Here is a 12260-nt window from a genome sequence, read left to right on the forward strand (position 1 = left end):
ATATTTCCTTTATCTTACTTTAAATTAATTTTTCCAGCATTTTGCAAAGGGAGGACATGCAGTCGGGAAACTGACATCAAATGTCACAGAATCTGACAAAGAGTCATTCGATTCATCAGGACCTGAATATCATCGGCCGTTGAACATGGAAACAAAAAACACTGTTCTCTCTGCGCAGAAACTGTGGAAATTTGGAGACTGTGGGAAGGAATTCAGTGGCCCGTCTGAGCTGAAAAAGCATCAGCGCACTCACACTGGGGAGAGACCATTCACCTGCTCCAAGTGTGGAAAGGGATTCACTCAGTCATCTGACCTGCTGAGAAACCAGCGAGATCAATCTGGGGAGGGACTGTCCACTTGCTCCGTGTGTGGGAAGCGATTCACTCAGTCTTCCCATCTGCTGAGACACCAGCAAATTTGCAAACAGCCACAGCGATTGCCTCTCCCCTGTCTCCTCCATCCTCACCTCCAACAACAAGTGTGAGGAGCTCATGGAGCTTCTTTGTCACAAAGATTGAGACAATGGGTGCAAACGGGGGACCAGGAAGTTCTTTTGAGGGGTTTGCAGATTTCACAACGTGTTTACGAAGCTGCCCCGCCCACATGCCAGGTCCATCGCTCCCTCCCCACCACTAGTTCGCTCAGTTACCGATTGTGGCTCCAAGAAAGAAGCCATTACTCACACTGCGCATGCCTCATTCCCTGCCTGGCCCCACCCCTCATTCATTCCGATTGGTTGGAGGACCAGCTACTCCTGCTCGGTCCTCCAGTCCCCCCCTCTTCCTATTGGTCCGGAGCTGACGTCAATCAGCCGGGCATTGTGACGGTTTCAAGGTGTGAGAGCGGCCACAGACTCAGCCTGACTTGCTGATTCTTGGCAGCATTTTCTGTTTGGGAATTAGAGCTAGAGATGGATGGTCAGTTCCCTTCTTTGCTTCATGCGAGGTTTTCTTAACAGAGACTTTGTTTTCTTTCATGGAATAAAAGAGACAGTAGAATGTCGATACAAAATTGGCTGAGAGTTGGAAACAGAGTAATGGTTAATGGGTATGTTTTGGAGTGGAAGAGGTTTGTCGGGGAGTTCCCCAGAGGTCGGTATTGAGACCCTTGCTTTTCCTGATACATATAAATGATCTACATCTTGGTGCGCAGAGGTCAATTTCAAAGTTTGCGGATGACACAAAACATGGGAGAATTGTAAACCACAGACCCAATCCATGTTTGCACGGGGGTCAAGCAAGACTGGTTCAGTGCACTGACACTCTTCTCACTCTTCCTTGCTGCAATGCTCCATCTCACCCTCAGCAAGTTTCCCGCTAGAGTGGAGCTAAATTGCAGAACAAGCAGGAACCTGTTCAACCTCTGCCAACTGCAGGCCAGATCCAAGGTTGTCCCATCCTCTGTCATTGAGCTGCAGGATGCAGACAATGCCTGCATCTGCGCACACCCTGAGGCCAAGCTCCAAGCCATCATCAGCACCTTCACTGAGAGCATGGGCTATACGCTGAACATCAGCAAGACAAAGGCCCTCCACTAACCCAGTTATCAAAATCCAGAACGAGGCCTAGGACCACTCTCCAAACCTTGTCTGTCAATGAGCAGACATCGATGACGAAGTTCAGCAGACTTAACGTTTCAAGTCCATATGACCTTTCTTCAGCTCTGAAGAAGGGACGTACGGACTCGAAATATTAAATCTGTTTCTCTCTACACAGATGCTGCTCAACCTGCTGAGTTTTTTCAGTATTTTCTGTTTTTTTCGCGTGAACCTTCACTGCTGTCCTTGTGCTTCTAGATGGTAGTGGTCGTGGGTTTGGAAAGCGCTGTCAAAGGAGCCTTGGTGAATTCCTGCAGTGCATCTTGTAGATGGTACACACTGCTGCTACTGTGCGGCGGTGGTGAAGGGAGTGAATGTGGATGTGGAGACAATCAAGCGGGCTGCTCTGTCCTGGATGGCGTCAAGCTTCTTGAGTGTTGTGGGAGCTGCTGTCATCCAGGCAAGTGGGGAGTATTCCAACACACTCCTGACTTGTGCCTTGTAGATGGTGGATTGGCTTGGGGAGTCAGGAGTTGAACTACTTGTTGCAGGATTCCTAGCCTCTGACCTGCTCTTGTAGCCACAATATTTATATTGCTAGTCCAGTTCAGTTTCTGGTCAATGGTAACCCACAGGATGCTGATAGTGGGGGATTCGGTGATGGTAATGCCATTGAACGTCAGGGGCGCTAGTTAGATTCTCTCTTGTTGGAGATGGTCATTTCCCAGCACTTGCTACTTGTCAACCCAAGCCTGGATATTGTCCAGGTCTTGCTGCATTTGGACATGCACTGCTTCAATATCTGAGGAGTTACGAATGGTGCTGAACAATATGCAACATCCCAAACATCCCCACGTCTGACCTTATCATGGAAGGAAGGTCATTAATGAAGCAACGGATGATGGTTGGGCCAAGGACACTACACTGAGGAACTCCTGCAGTGATGTCCCGGAGCTGAGGTGACTGACATCCAACAACCACTACCTTTGTCCTTTGTGCTAGGTATGACTCCATCCAGTGGAGAGTTTTCCCCCTGATTCCCATTGACTCCAGTTATGCTAGGGCTCCTTGATGCCACACTTGGTCAAATGTCACCTTGATGTCAAGGACAGCCACTCTCACCTCAACTCTGGAGTTCAGCTCTTTTGTCCAGATTTTAACCAAGGCTGTAATGAGGTCAGGAGTTAAGTGGCCCTGGCAGAACCTAAACTGGGCATCAGTGAGCAGGTTAGAGCTGAGCAAATGCTGCTTGAAAGCACTGTTGATGATTCCTTCCATTACTTTACTGATCATGGAGAGTAGACTGATGAGGTAGAAATTGGCCAGATTAGATGTGCCCTGCTTTTTGTGCACAGGACATAATTGGGCAATTTTCCACATATCCATGTAGATACTAGTGTTATAGCTGTACTGGAACAGCTTGGCTAGGAGTATGGCAAGTTCTGGAGCACAAGCCTTCAGTACCATTGCTGGACTATTGTCAGTCTTTGTACTATCCAGTGCCTTCAGCCGTTTCTTGACATCATGGGGAGAGAATTGAATTGGCTGAAGACTGTCATCTATGATGCTGGGGATCTGCAGAGGAGGCCGAAATGGGTCATCCACTCGACATTTCTGGCTGAAGGTCGTAGCAAATGCTTCAGCCTTATCTTTTGCACTGGTGTGCTGGGCTCCCACATCATTGAGGATGGGGATATTTCTGGAGCCTTGTGAGTTGTTTAAATTGTCCACCACCATTCATGACTGTATGTTGCAGGATTGCAGAGCTTCGATCTGATCTGTTTGTTGTGGGATCGTTCAGCCCTGTCTATCACTTGCTGCTTATGCCGTTTGACACACGAGTAGTCCTGTGTTGTCGCTTCACCAAGTTGACACCTCATTTTTAGGTATGCCTGCCTGGTGCTGCTCCTCCTCCTGTTCTCTTCATTGAAGCAGGGTGGATTCCCTGGCTTGATGGCAATGATAGGGTGAAGGATATGCCGGGCTTGAAGTTACAGATTATGGCTGAGTACAATTCTGGTGCTGCTGATGGCCCACAGCACCTCATGGATGCCGAGTCTTGTGTTGCTAGAGCTTTTTGAAATTGATCCCATTTAGCATGGTAGTAGTGTCACACAACATGATGGGGGGTATCCTTAATGTGAAGGAGGTACTTAGTCTCCACAGTGACTGTGCAGTTGTCACTCCTACCGATCCTGTCATGGACAGATGCATCTGCGGCAGGCAGGTTGGTGAGGATGAGGTCAAGTATGTTTTTTCCTCTTGTTAGTTCCCTCACCACCTGTTGAAGACACAGTCTAGTAGCCATATCCTTTAGGACTCAGCCAGCTCAGTCAGTAGTGGTGCTACCGAGCCACTCTTGGTGATTGAAGTCCCCCACCTGGAGCACATTCAGTGCCCTTGAACCCTCAGTGCTTCCTCCAAGTGTTGTTCAACATTGAGGAGCACTGGTTCATCAGGGAGGGATGGCAGTACATGGTAATCAGCAGGAGGTTTCCTTGCCCATGTTTGACCTGATGCCATGAGACCCACAAACGATGTTGAGGATTCCAAAGGCAACTCCCTCCTGACTGTACGTCACTGTGCCTCCACTTCTGCTGGTGCTGGTGGTGTCTGGGACATTATCTGTGAGGTATGATTCCGTGAGGCTGACTGTTGTTTGACCAGCCTGTGGAGACAGCTCTTTTGACACTCGCCCCCAGATGTTAGTAAGGAGGATTTTGCAGAATCGACAGGGCTGAGTTTGCCATTGTCGTTTCCAGTGCCTAGGTCGATGCTGGGCGGTCCGTCTAACTTCATTCCTTTTTTGAGACTTTGTAACAGTTTGATACAACTGGGTCAAAAACAGAAATACCTGGAAAGACTCAGCAGGTCTGGCAGCATCGGTGGAGGAGAGCACAGTTGACGTTTCGAGTCCTCATGACCCTTCAACAGAACTAAGTGAAAATAGGAAAGGGGTGAAATATAAGCTGGTTAAGGGTGGGGGTTATTGGGACAAGCAGCAAGTAATAGGTGGAGATAACCAAAAGCTGTCACAGACAAAAGAACAAAGAGGTGTTGAAGATGGTGATATTATCGAAAGGAATGTGCTAATTAAGAGTAGAAGACAGGACAGATAAGGTACAGATAGCTCTAGTGGGGGTGGGGGAATACTATAAAGTAGAAATAAACAATGGGTGGAAATACATTTAAAAATAATGGAAATAGGTGGGAAAAGAAAAATCTATATAAATTATTGGAAAAAACAAAATGGAGGGGGAAGAAACGACAGAGGCCCGAACAATCCCCATCCACCACTACTCTTCTCCGTCTGGCTGAACTTGTTCTCACACTGAACAATTTCTCCTTTAACTCCTCTCACTTCCTCCAAATAAAAGGTGTGGCTATGGGTACCCGCATGGGCCCCAGCTATGCCTGTGTCTTTATGGGGTATGTGGAACATTCCTTGTTCCAGTCCTACTCTGGCCCCCTCCCACAACTCTTTCTCCGGTACATCAATGATTACTTAGGTGCTGCTTCATGCTCTCGTCTGGACCTGGAAAAATTTATTCACTTTGCTTCCAATCTCCACCCCTCCATAATTTTCACATGGTCCATCTCTGACACTTCCCTTCCCTTCCTTGACCTCTCTGTCTCAATTTCTGGTGATAGACTGTCCGCCAATATCCATTACAAGCCTACCAACTCCCACAGCTACCTCGACTACAGCTCCTTACACCCTGCTTCCTGTAAGGACTCTATCCCATTCTCTCAGTTCCTTCATCTCCGTCGCATCTGTTCTGATGATGCCACTTTCAAAAACAGTTCCTCTGACATGTCCTTCTTCCTTAACCGAGATTTTCCACCCACGGTGGTTGACAGGGCCCTCAACCGTGTCTGGCCCATCTCACGCGCATCCGCCCTTACGCCTTCTCCTCCCTCCCAGCAACATGATAGGGTCCCCTTTGTCCTCACTTATAACCCCACCAGGCTCCGCATTCAAAGGATCATCCTCCGCCATTTCTGCCAACTCCAGCATGATGCCACCACCAAACACATCTTCCCTTCACCCCTCCGGCGGCATTCCGTAGGGATCGTTCCCTCCGGGACACCCTGGTCCACTCCTCCATCACCCCCTACTCCTCAACCCCCTCCCCCGGCACTCTCCCATTTGACTGCAGAAGGCGTAACACCTGCCCCTTCACTTCCTCTCTCCTCACCGTCAAAAGGCCCAAACACTCCTTTCAAGTGAAGCAGCATTTCACTTGCACTTCCCTCAACTTAGTCTACTGCATCTGTTGCTCCCAATGTGGTTTCCTCTACATTGGAGAGACCAAACACAGACTGGGTGACTGCTTTGCAGAACACCTTCGGTCTGTCCGCAAGCATTACCCAGACCTCCCTGTCGCTTGCCATTTCAACACTCCACCCTGCTCACTTGCCCACATGTCCGTCCTTGGCCTGCTGCATTGTTCCAGTGAGGCTCAACGCAAACTGGAGGAATAGCAGCTCATCTTCTGACTAGGCACTTTACAGCCTTCTGGACTTAATATTGAGTTCAACAATTTTAGACCTTGAACTATCTCCTCCATCTCCACCCCCTTCCCGTTTCTTCCCCCTTCTTTTAGTTTTTTCCAATAATTTATATAGATTTTTCTTTTCCCACCTATTTCCATTATTTTTAAATATATTTCCACCCATTGTTTATTTCTACCTTATAGTATTCCCCCACCCCCACTAGAGCTATCTGTACCTTATCTGTCCTGTCTTCTACTCTTAATTAGCACATTCCTTTAGTTAGTATCACCACCTTCAACACCCCTTTGTTCTTTTGTCTGTGACAGCTTTTGGTTATCTCCACCTATTACTTGCTGCTTGCCCTAACAACAACCACCCCCCCCACCCCAAACCAGCTTATATTTCACCCCTTTCCTATTTTCACTTAGTTCTGTTGAAGGGTCATGAGGACTTGAAACATCAACTGTGCTCTCCTCCACCGATGCTGCCAGACCTGCTGAGTTTTTCCAGGTAATTCTGTTTCTGTTTTTGTTTTGGATTTCCAGCATCTGCAGTTTTTTGCTTTGATACAACTGAGTGTCTTGCTAGGCCACCTCAGAGGACAATGATTTGGAGTCACATGTAGACAGATTTCCTCCCCTAAAGGACATTAGTGAACCAGATGGGTTTTTACTATAATCGACAATTGTTTCTTGGTCCTCATCAGACTTCTAAATCCAGATTTTTATTGAATGCAAATTCAAATTCTATGGTGGGATTTGACCCCGATTCCAGTGACCACTACATCATCACTTCTCAGACTGGAAGGCCTGAGACATGAACTGACTACAGAGATGTTGTTGCAAGGCTCTAAGTAGGGGGTAATGGAACTGATTTTACTGCCGCTTGTTTAAAGTGGCACAAATATCACTCCTGATCAACCAATCACAACTGCTGTTTGAAAGCAGCACTCTAAGCCAAATGGCCTCTTTCTTTGCTGGAACTTTCTGTCATTTTATGTTCCCCAATACCACGGATGCTCTTTCCCAGTCATTCTGCCATTTCCTAACCCATTCTATCAAAATGTACTTTGTTACCTTGTGTCCTGTCCTTCTGAAGTCAAGACCCAGAGTGAATTCAGTGAGAACTTTTCTTGTCATTCCTAGCAGGAGATTAGGAACCAGACCAGTTGAGTGACGGTTTAAATGGTGCCAACCCTTCACTGCAGCTCATTGTGTTTTTGAGTGGAGATGATTTCTGTTTGTTACAAAGTGCAGGATGATCTGCAGGTTTGTGGTTCTGAATGACCCCTTCCCACTCCTTTGAAACAAAAACAAAAAATGCTGGAAAAACTCAGCAGGTCCGACAGCATCTGTAGGGATAAAGACAGAGTTAACGTTTCAATTCCGTATGATTGTCCTTCAGAGGCATACGGACTCGAAGCGTTAACTCTGTTTTATTCTCCACAGATGCTCTCAGAGCTGCTGAATTTTTCCAGCATCTTTTGTTCATGTTTCAGGTTTTCAGCATCTGCAGGATTTTACCTATTCATTTGACTTTGATCTCATTCAGTGGCAATATCAGTGAATGACATGATTAACAAACTGTATCAATGTGTTTGTGTGGTTGAACAGTCTAAGGTGCTGGAGTACAACTCCGAGTTTCTGTGGAAACTTGGGTTTGAATCCCAGCACTACAAAACATCCTGGTGATCTCTGTTTTGGGATCTGCAGCAGCTTCATTTGGACAAACAGATGCCAGCTCACATGAAATCTGGCAGAGTGTGCCTTTTTTTTTTAATCGGAGGAATGAGGAGAGGCAATATAAATATGAATTGCTGTGGGGAAAAGGCGGGATGTGGAATTACAGAGGTTGAGTTGCTCTTCCAGAAAGTTGGCATGTGAACAACATACTGAATGACCGTCTGTGATTTTATACAGGACGTCAGTGTAGGTCCTGTGTTCATGGCGGAGTGGTTAAGGTGACAGGTTGTGAATGCACTGGGGTCTCCACAGGTTGGCTGGAATCCTGCCAACTACTCTTCGTATCATTCCTGGGTGCCTGCAGAATTAATTATCGGTTAAATTGAATAAAAACCATCCAAATACCTCCAGCATTCTCCAATTTCCATTCGCCTACAAGCATTCACAGAAGTTGCAGCCTGAACTGGAACAAAAACTGGGCCAGATTGGTGTTATGTTTGCTTTCTGGGTGTTTGTCTCTCCTTACAGACAAACCCATGTCCTCTGTAACACTCGGCGTATATGTCTGTGTATGTTCCTGTGTGTGTGTCAATGTGGTTGTTCCCCATTTTGCAATCCAAATATCCACATTACCTTTATGGCTTTATATTAAATGGCACAGGAACAGTGAAGAGCAGTTTTAAAAGATGTAGGAGGAGGTTTATTTCTGTTTTATGTTTTGAGTGGAGACATTTCAGCTTCTCAGTGCCCAAAAGGCACAAAGTGGAGGATGATGGAAATTGTCACTGAGCAACATTTAAACAGACACTGAGTCCTTGTGGCCGACTGGTTAAGGCAATGGACACATTAAGAAAATGAATTTGTAAATACAAATAGTCCAAACTGAAATCCCTCGGACATTGGGAACTGTTTCTACCGCTGTTGGATGCCACAATGAACAGGAAAATAAAAGTTCAATCACAAATGTTCCAGGAACAGATAGGTTATAATCACCAGGAAAGGCGAGAAAAGAGAAGGTTGAGAGATGACCTGATAGAAATAAGATAAGGAATGGCGCTGGTAGCTAGGGAATGAAAATAATGGCTTCAATCTTCCCAGTATTGTATTGAAAGAAACTTGTGTACATCCACCACTGGATATCAGGCAAACAGTCTGATAATTTAACAAAAGTGGAGAAATCGAGAGAGGTATTGGTGAGGTAGAGCTGGGCACTGTCAGTGTCCATGTGATAACTGACACTGTGTTTTCAGATGATGTCGTTCTGGGGAGCATGTTGATGAGAAATAAGTGGAGGCCAAGGTTAGATCATTTGGGGACACCAGAAGTAACGGTGGGAGTGGGAAGGGAAGAAATTCCAAGTGAACCTCTGACTATGATTAGATAGAAAAGAATGGAACCAGGAGAGAGCAGCCATACCCAGCTGGACAACAGTGGAGAGGTGTTAGAGCAGAATGGTGTGGTCAACCCTGTCAAAGGCTGCAGACAGATCGAGAAGAACTAGAAGGGATAGTTTACCTTTATCACAGTCACATAGGATGTCATTAGTGGCTTTGATCAGAGCTGTTTCAGTACAGTGACAGGGCAGAATCCCTCATTGGAGGATTCAGACAGGGAGTTCTGGGAAAGATGGGCATGGATTTGGGAGGTGTGAACATGTTCAAGGAGTTTGGAGAGGAATTGGGGGTTGAAGATGGGTCAATACTTTGCAAGGATAGTAGAGTCAAGTATTTGGATTTTGAGGAAAGGGTGATGATTTGAAGGAGAGAGGGATAGTACCAGAGAGAATTGTGAACAATATCAGTCAACATGGAGAAGTTGGGGGATCAGCAGCTTTGTGGGAATAGGGTCGATGGAGCAGGAGGTGGGTCTCATGGACAAGAGGAGCACAGAGGGCAGGAAGAGAGATGGGAGAGAAACTAAAGAAAGATGTGGGTTCACAGCTTGGACAAGGAGGAACGTTATAGAGACAGTTTGTCCCGTTGGGCTAGTGGAAGGGTGGGAAGCAACAGAGGCAGCTGATCAGATTGTCTCAATCTTAGTGACAACTAAGCTCCATGAGCTCCTCACACTTGTTGGGGGTGAGGATGGAGGAGACAGGCGAGAGAGAGAGAGACCTTCCAGAGAAACTAACTTGTGTTAGAGATATTAACAAGACGCGATATGCGGTATTTAACACAGATATCTTATTGGCCTTATCCAGAATATTAGCCCCTATAACTGTGCTGGGGTATATTTATATCAGCAGAAACCGACCCCAATGAACGTGGTTCAGTCCTGGATGTGATTAACAGCAGAATCCTGATTGTTATTTGTGAACTCGCTGGTGTCTCATCAGTTGGGATGACCAGGCGAATCCCTTCCCACACTCAGAGCAGCTGAAAGGCTTCTCCTCAGTGTGAATTCACTGGTGCTTCAGCAGGTCAGAGGACACAGTGAATCCTTTCCCACATACAGGGCAGATGAACGGCCTCTCCGCAGTATGAACTCGCTGATGTCTCAGCAAGTTGGATGAATGAGTGAAACCCTTCCCACGCTGGGAGCAGGTGAACGGTCTCTCCCCAGAATGAATTCGCTGGTGTGTCAGCAGGTTGGATAACTGAATGAGTCCTTTCCCACATACAGGGCAGGTGAATGGTCCCTCCCCAGAGTGAACTCTCTGGTGTGTCAGCAGGGTGGATGACTGACTGAATCCCTTCCCACACTCGGAGCAGGTAAATGGCCTCTCCCCAGTGTGAACTCTCTGGTGTGTCAGCAGATTGGATAACTGAGTGAATCCCTTCCCACATTCGGAGCAGGTGAACGGTCTCTCCCCAGATGAACTTTCTGGTGTGTCAGCAGGTGGGATGCCCGAGTGAATCCCTTCCCACACTTGGAGCAGGTGAATGGCCTCTCCCCAGTGTGAATGCGATGGTGAATTTCCAGCTGGGATGGATAATTGAATCCTTTCCCACAGTCCCCACATTTCCATCATTTCTCTCCAATGTGACTACGCTTGTGTCTTGACAGATCGGATGATCGGCTGAAACCTCGTTTGCACACAGAACACGTGTACAGTTTTTCCCCATGGTGAAAAGCACTTTTTTCTTCCATGCTTAAAATCCGATGAAATTCAGGTTATGACAAATTGTGCTACACCATCAGGCTAGGTTTCCCGACTGAAAATCCTGGGGAAATAGTTCAAACAGACAAAAGTGAATGACAGAGAAACTGCGATAACACAAAAACAGGTTATGAAATTGAGCTGAATGAATCTGGTAATTTGTGGGGCCGGCACGAGGAAAAAGTGACCATGAAAACTGCTGGATTGTTATATAAACCTAATTGGTTCACTAATGTCCTTCAGGGACGAGAACCTGCCAACTGGTCAGGGACTGTACAAAATACCAGTATCTACCAGGGGAATAGAGAGGGAGATGGGAGAGGCAGGGGGTGAAGGAAAGGGATTTTATGCATCTGCAATTCCACCAACATCTCCCAAACACTCAGCCTCCATCCCCTACAAGGACAAGGGTAACAGGTGTTTGTGAACACCATCATCTCCAAGTTCCCGTCCAAGTCACACACCGTCCTGACTTGTCTGGATGAGCAGAAATTTCCTCCATATAAATATTGAGGAGATTGAAGCCATTGTCTTCACTCCCTGACCATCAATGCCCTCCATCTCTCTGACAACTCTGAGTCCGAATCAGACTGTTCTCAATCTTGGTGACATATTTCACCCTAAGCTGAGCTTCTGACTACATATCACTAAGATCGCCTATTTCCACTTCAGTAATTTGCCTAAGGTCACTCCTGCCTCAGCTCATCTGCTGCTGAAAGTCACCCATTGCTTTGTTCCCTCTGTACTAGGCTATTCCTAGCTGCCCACATAAAGATGGGGTCATTTAAAACTCTTCTACCCGTGTCCTTACTCGCACTCAGTCTCATTCATGCAACACCCCTGTTCTCACTGAGTTACATGGGCTCCTGGTGAAGAAACACCTCAATGTTCAAGTCCTCATCCTTTTTTCCAAGTCCTCATCCTTTTTTCCAAATCCTTCAGTGACCTCGCCCCCTCACGATCTCTAGAACATCCTCCAACCTACATCTGTTCCAGATATTTGGGATAATCTAATTCTGGCCTATTGAGCATCCCTGATTTTAATTGACCCACTATTGGTGAGTGTCTTCAGCTGCCCAGGCAATATGCCCTGGAATTCCCTAGTTAGGCCTCTCTGCCTCTCCCTCATCCTTTAAGACTCTGCTTAAAACCTCTCTGTCCAAGCTGTTGATCATCTGCCATGACATCTCCTCATTTGCTTAAGTGTTAAATATTCCAATATTTTTGGAACGTTTCATAATATTCTGCTTGCTACATAAATGCAACTTGTTGTTGATTTGGACAAATATCATCAGCATCAGTCAGTGATGATATATGTCTCCACCTATCGCTGGCCTCCTATCCAGCTCCATCTGCCACACCACTCCTCACCCCCACTTAAACAGTATAAATCTCATCACATTTCCACTTTTCTTGAGCTGTGAAGGAGGGTCGTGTGGACTGG

The sequence above is a fragment of the Carcharodon carcharias genome (genome assembly GCF_017639515.1).
Source record: "Carcharodon carcharias isolate sCarCar2 chromosome 27 unlocalized genomic scaffold, sCarCar2.pri SUPER_27_unloc_2, whole genome shotgun sequence".
Taxonomy (NCBI): domain Eukaryota; kingdom Metazoa; phylum Chordata; class Chondrichthyes; order Lamniformes; family Lamnidae; genus Carcharodon; species Carcharodon carcharias.